This window comes from Asterias rubens, chromosome 4 (genome assembly GCF_902459465.1).
Source record: "Asterias rubens chromosome 4, eAstRub1.3, whole genome shotgun sequence".
NCBI classification, from domain to species: domain Eukaryota; kingdom Metazoa; phylum Echinodermata; class Asteroidea; order Forcipulatida; family Asteriidae; genus Asterias; species Asterias rubens.
The window spans coordinates 5,112,293-5,119,967 of record NC_047065.1 but is presented as its reverse complement, the minus strand read 5'-3'; positions in this window follow the sequence as shown (position 1 = coordinate 5,119,967).

Sequence of the window (7,675 nt, the reverse complement as noted above, 5' to 3'; positions counted from 1 at the left end):
TTTGCTGGTCCATCTCAAATTTAGTGTGAATCCATTACGGCTCTCTCATTTGTCATCTAAATGTTGTGAGAGTTTTGATCATAAAGTAATATGTTGTATGAAGCATAGAGCATGCTTCCGTTGCCCTGGTCTTGGCATTGGTGCCCCTTCAAAACATGCCCATAGACTTTTAGATTGAAATGAAAGTGGCCTTGCCCTTTCAAAGAGAAAAAAAATTCAGCCATGACATGGATGCATAATGGGCAATTCCGTGGCCACAGTAGAGTCAATGGCCTCCGTTTCTTTGGTCTTGGCCTTGGTGCCCCTCAAAACATTTCCATAGACTTTTAGGTTTTCCAAAGGAAAGTGGCCTTGCCCTCTCAAAGAAAAGAAAAAATCCAGCCATGACCTGGATGCATATTATGTAGGCCCTATAGTGTATGGAGCAAAGATGGTGCCTAGATAACGTACTTAAAAGTAGTTCAGATGCTATTTTGTACGGCGCATAGACGTCCCGGACGTGTTGTTATAAAGTATGGATGAACAAAATCTTTTCAGAATTAATTAATTAAGGAACACCGCCAACATAGGGCTAGATAGCTCAGTTGGTAGAGCGCCGGCACGTTAATCCGGAGGTCGTTGGTTCGAATCCCACTCTAATCAATTCTTTGTTCAACCCCCAAAATCTGAATTAATAAAGAACACAACAAAACAAAATCCATAGCTAGATGGTTATGCGCCATGCATTGCAAACAAATTAAACTGGTGCATAATGTTTTGCAAGTCTATACAAACAGGTGTAGGCCTATCAACAACCGCGTTTAAAATGAACTAATTTAGCGGGGAAACACGCTCAGCCTGTTTAATATTGTGACGCACATGGGAACAAAAGCCAACAAGCAACCACCATTGTTTAATACCGTGAGAATTGGGACATAGGCCAACACGTGAGCATTTGTTCTGTGCAAGGTTATGTGGGGAAATTAATCTTTTAATTATCTTGATAAAATATTGATTATACTGTAGTGTAGTTTATTATATTCTGAAAGTGGAACAAACCTCATAACCCTGGGGAGGGTAAACATGAGTATTATACACCCTATAATGAGAGGGATGTTAAGGTTAATCAAAAGGGTTGTAATAATAAGGGACCAATCCATTACCTAAGCATTTGAAAATGTTGAATCTAGAAAATGATTGGTCCCTAATTACAATCCTTTATTAAAGACAGTGGACATTATTGGTAATTGTCAAAGACTAGCCTTCACAGTTGGTGTATCTCAGCATATGCATAAAATAACAAACCTGTAAAAATTTGAGCTCAATCGGTCATCGAAGTTCCGAGATAATGAAGACAGAAAAAACACCCTACCTTGTTACACGAAGTTGTGTGCGTTTAGATGATTTCGAGACCTCAAATTCTAAACCTGAGGTCTCGAAATCAAATTCGTGGAAAATTACTTCTTTCTCGAAAACTATGGCACTTCAGAGGGAGCCGTTTCTCACAATGTTTTATATTATCAACCTCTCCCCATACTCGTCACCAAGAAAGGTTTTATGCCAATAATTATTTTGAGTAATTACCAATAGTGTCCACTGCCTTTAAGTGTTAGATCCCTCCCATTTAGACCGAGTACAAAATAACAATTAGTGCAGAAAACGCCGTACGAAAACACTAATAACTGTGTTGACTTAGAACACAACATAAAAACATTGCCTAATATAAACCTAATCACGCAGTTTGATTTTTTGTAAACACAAAGATATTTAGCAACGCAATTAATAATAGCTTCATCGGAATGGTCCATCAAAAAACGTCTATCTTTCCTATCAGTTCAACTTCGTTAATATTGATTAATAATAATAGACTAACAAAACCCAAGTTGATGTTTAAAGATGCTGTGCCAGATTTTTGGCCCCCAAACATTACAAAATAGATTTTTTTTAGTGAATGGTATTTCAAAGAGCATCACCCGCTCTAACGAAAACAAGTGTAGCTTTTACTTTTAATGGTCAGGAACCTTGACAAAAATTTAAAACGTTTATTATAAAACACATAAGAGTTGGTCACGTGATATATGGTCGTGATCCCGACAAAAACTAGTTTTGAACACTTTATTTCACTGCTACTAATAATTGGCGGACCTTTTCGAGCAATGGCTCAAATGAATTTTTGTAAGTTTCTCGACCCCCATCAAAATACCTATTGAATTTTAAATCAAAATTTTGGGGTTAAATCGGCCAAAAATCTGGCATAGCATCTTTAATGGGCAATCTCGCAGAACATGGATTCCGGTTTTTAAAGTCAATGTGACCATTCTTTAGTCAGACAACATTTTTTAATAGGGACCACGAAGACTTACTATGGCTGCAACTTGAAAATCCAAAATGACCGCCATATGATGGAACAAGTTTTGTGCTTTTGTCCGAAATGTTCAAATGATTATGTTTTTTTCATACTTCATCTAACCACAAATTTGACTGTTGACACTTGACTTGACAATGACAGTTCGTTATTGCCGGTTGTCGAAGCAATACAATGGCATCGCCCATCAGTCTCCAAAAATGGAGCTGCTTATAAAGCACAAAAACAAGTTAAGCATAACAAAAATATGCTTACCAGATTAAGGCTTTGATTTCAAAGAGCTGCTTAAGCACACACCAAAAGTAGCTAATCACAACTCAATGGTTACCAGCCAAGGACCATTTCACGTATCTTTGACTGGCGTTATGAGTAGCTTTATGCGCAGTTGTCCACATCATTATTTAACCGTATGTCGGGTCTACTGACGTGGAAAACTTAACTTGAAACATTAAATTTTGCTAGAATCAGTTTTGAGAAATCGATAATTAAACCTGATCTGATGTAGGTCCTATAATATTGTGAAAACAGTGAAAGAAATAATATAATTAGATTCTTCACTATTTAATCGTGCCTCCAATGACCGATTGGGCTCAAACTTTCACAGTCAACCAATGCACTAGATTTATAATATACAAGTTCTAGATATAATATCACGTACTTATTTAATTAATATGCCAATTAGCAGCCAATACATATTATTTACAGAAATTAGTTAGTCAGAGGAGAGGTTACACTTTTAAACACTCTTAGAGAACTGCATGGCCTAGTTGTTGCAGACTTGCAGTTTTAAGCCAAGCACAGTAATGTAAATCTCAATCAAGCGTTTGGCCATAAATACTAATAAAAACAATAATTCTTTAGCTCACTTCTACAGAAAGCCGATAAAGGCGCCTACACACAAAAATAAACACATACAAAATGAAAGTGATAGATATTACTCCTTGTGGTTATTAAATAAAACCCAGTAAGTCTAAAGTGAGCAAGTATGACTTCAGTTCCCTCTTGAAGTTGTCGAGTACGAAGTGACAGGGAGCTTACTCCAGGGCAGGAGCAGCTTTGGCAAAAGCACGGTCTTCGTAACGAATTGTTCTTGTTCTATAGGTACCAGCAAGTGAGATCCTGATGTTTTTATACAGCAGACTGTTTTTTGTTTGTTTTTTGTTTTTTTTTTGTTTTTTTTGGGGGGGGGGTGGGTTGATGAGTTCAAAAAGATACTGCGGGCGTGTCAGAACCTTTAAAAATTTAAAGGGAAGGTTTACGTTTGGTTATTGTCAAAAACAAGTTTTCTCACTTGGTAATCCCAACATAAGCATAAAATAATAAGCCTGTCAAAATTTGAGCTAAATTGGTCATCGAAGTTGCGAGAAAATGATGAGAGAAAAAAACACCCTTGTTGGACGAATTTGTGTGCTTTAAGATATGAATAAAAGACTTCTGGCTAGAAGTCTTTTATTTTAGTGAAATCTATGCTACTTCAGAGGGAGCCGTTCAGCTCCAATGCTCGTTACCAAGTCAGTTTTTAAGTTAATATTTTTTTTTTAGTAATAATAACCAAACGTACGTGTACCTTCCCTTTTAAGTGGCTCTTTGTGTAAACGGTGACGATTATGATCCTAAGTGGATGTGTCTCTAACCTCATTGTCTCTGAAGTTCTAATTGTTGCCCGGACTGCCCTTTTCCACATCACTGATTGTACTCCGTTCAATGTCTTGAGGTCTTGCGCAATGTTGTCGATTCAAAAAACTGTTCTTGTTTCTGCAGTTAGAATTGAATAAAAAATAAATAATTTATAAGACGTCATGTTGAAAGAATGCATGATGTGACATACCACGAACTGACCACTTGTGATACCTTTTTGAAAAGCAAAGCATACGTTTGGTTTTTGGAACCAAAATTCCTAGATTTTGTCATTTTATGCGTATGGTGGGGATACACCAAGTGAGAATACTAGCCTATGACAATTACCAAAAGTGTGCAGTGCCTTTGATATAAACCAAGCTAACTATGACCATTCAGAGCCCCTAACCAAGTGCACGAGTTACGGAAGTAATTATCAAACCTTCAGTATCGCCAGCGAGCATAATCGGCAAGACCGAGATATTGATTTCTGCAAAACCATCATGAGAAGTTATTGATCAGGTTTAATTTAAAGCCATTAGACACTATTGGTAACTGTCAAAGACTAGCCTTCACAGTTGGTGTATCTCAACATGCATAAAATAACTAACCTGTGAAAATTTGAGCTCATTGAAGTAATTGCGAGATAATAATGAAAGAACAAAAAACACCCATGTCACACGAAGTTGTGTGCGTTTAGATGGTTGATTTCGAGACCTCAAGTTCTAAATCTGAGGTCTCGAAATCAAATTCGTGGGAAATTGCTTCTTTCTCGAAAACTATGGCACTTCAGAGGGAGCCTTTTCTCACAATGTTTTATACCATTAACCTCTCCCCATTACTCGTCACCAAGAAAGGTTTTATGCTAATAATTATTTTGAGTAATTACCAATAGTGTCCACTGCCTTTAACAGGTATACGCCTTCTCTCAGTTCATAAAAGAGGGTGCGGTTCCTATGACAACCACATTAATAAAACACCCCATCGTGTCGAATTAAGGCAAATTTATAGATCGCAATTTAATTACAAGCAACGTTTGCGTGTCTAGGGCTAACCCACTGCAACCTATTCGTTTACAAGATATTGCATTTAATGAAATATCAAACAATACAGAGGCTTCTTAAAGATATGGGGATGGACACGTTTGGTCATTGTCAAAGACCAGTTTTTCTCACTTGGAATCAACTGGTAATCGAAGTTGCAAGAGAAGGGTCATAAACGAAAAAAAAAAACATACTAAAGTACAAGTTTGTGTGCTTTCAAGAAGAAATGAAGGCTTCAGCTGACGTTTTAAAATATTGTTTGAGTGAAAAATTGCCTCTTTTTCGCAAACTATGTTCAGAGGGAGCCGTTCCTCACAATGTTTTATACTATCAACATCTCTCCTTTGCTCGTTTCCAAGTAAGTTTTTATATGCTAATAGCTACATATCAATGGTAGTTGCTAAGTAATGCGTGATGTCACAACAGAGATCACTATGGTGATACTGACAATTTGTCTTACGATTAATTTTATTGCTTTGTGAAATCAGCCCAGTGTTTTTAAAGCGCGTTTTGTAGTCTGTATAACAACACGGATTAACCACAGGACTAATTATTAATAAATCCAATATATTCAGGACATTAAGTCACACTTGGCGTGTTTTTGGCGACTAATATTGACGGGCAAGTTTCTGACGAAAATATCTGACCGAAACAATTTCCGAGAGCTACGCGAAAATGGGTTGATAACAAGAAACACGTACAGGTTTGCCCTTCATCGATCAAAAATGCAGGTTCCAAAAAAAAAAAAAAAAATTCATTTTATTTTAAAGTAAAGGAACTTGGTCTTTGTAATTTTATCAACATTATTCATTTGTTATGCTTCAAGGTATTTCATTTTTGTTGTTGACGATTCCATTGACATTTTCCGCCTTTTGTAGAGTCCGCCATTTTGAAACACAGCGTAGGTTTGCTATTTCGTGGCCATTTGGTTTGTTTTACCATTATAGTCGAAATAATTCCTCCTTAAAAAAGCAGACCAAACTAGTCTTGCCTTTTAGTATTGCCCATTTTGTACACATTTTGCAAGCTGTCCAGAAAAATCAGAAATAAACTGACAATCTAAACCCCAGTGAAGCACAACAAGCATTCTTTCCTGCTTTTCTAAAGAACAAAAGAATGAAACAAATGTATCATTTCTTAAAGAGAAGTTATGGCTGTTTTACTGAAAGCACTCATGTTTTAATGAACCTGAACATCTGATGAGTAGCAAAGGGTATAAAAAGGGTCTTTCATGTTCAGTGGACAGCTTGCAAAATGAGTACCTTTATTAAAATAGGTAGGCGCAGTACAATCAATAAACTTCATGTTCGTGTATTACAGAGAGTGCACAAAAATGCTCGTCTGTCCTCAATAAAGGGACCTGTATTATTGATGATGCAAATCTATAAAAACGTAGACTTGATTCAAGTCCCGTTTTCGTGTGAGAGGTCCCTAAGCATATATCGGGCCAACTAGCAAACAAGCCGTATACAGAACAGGTGTTTGGGATAAGATAAGCAGAACATTTCTGGCGATGGCACTGGATTTGGACTTGAGTTAAAGTCTAATACAAACGCGGTATATAGCAGGTTATTTATACAGCTGTTAAGCCACACACAGCATTGACACTTTTGCTAAGCATATCGAAATTTTCGCTCAAAGGTATACAGTTAAAGGGGAGGTATACGTTTGGTAATCAGTCTTCTGAAATGAATGGCAAATACTTGGTTAGAACAACATCAGCCTTCGAAAGCGTTTTGGGAATTATTTCACTTGGAAGTAATGATGTGGTTGCAGATAAATTACAAGTTTGAAGTCCCCCCCCCCAAATAAAATATTTTTGTTTACAAACAAATAAATAATATAAGCACTTTATACTAACAGTATTGCCTCTCAGATAATGTATTCCTAGAAACCTTATTTTGGTAACGAGTAATGGGGAGCTGTTGATAAGAATAAAACATTGTGAGAAACGGCTCCCTCAGAAGTGACGTTATAGTTTTCGCGAAAGAAGTAATTTTCCACGAATTTGATTTCGATATCTCAAGTTTGGAATTTGAGGTCTCGAAATCAAGCATCTGAAAACACACAACTTCGTGTGACAAGGGTGTTTTTTTCTTTCATAGTTATCTCGCAACTCCGACGACCAATTGAGCTCAAATTTTCACAGGTTTGTTATGTGATGCATATGTTGAGATACACGGGAGAAGACTGGTCTTTGACAATATTACCAATAGTGTCCGTGTCTTTAAAGCCATTAGACACTTTCGGAACAGAACAAGTTCACAGATTTAATGGTGAAAGACTTCTCTTGAAATATTATTCCATGAAATGCTTTACTCGTTGAGAAATCATAAAAGCAATATCAGCCTTAAGGAGTGATATTAATTGTTAATGGCTAATTCTCATATAATTTCATGCAAACCTAACGTGAAACACAAAACAGTAATATTTACCGGAAGTTGGTCCGATCAAATTATGCTTTTGGAGACGGATGTTTTAAGTTTTTGTTCTTTAAATAGATAGCTTGGTACTCCTTTGAAAGATCATAATATATACCTTTTCAATTGGTGGGGGGGAGGGGGGGGAGTGGGGGTGGCCAAAAATCAACACCAATTGCGATTAGTATCCACACAGTCAAGTTAATTTCTCAACTTATTTCCATTCCTCCTCTTATTATACTCACTTGCAT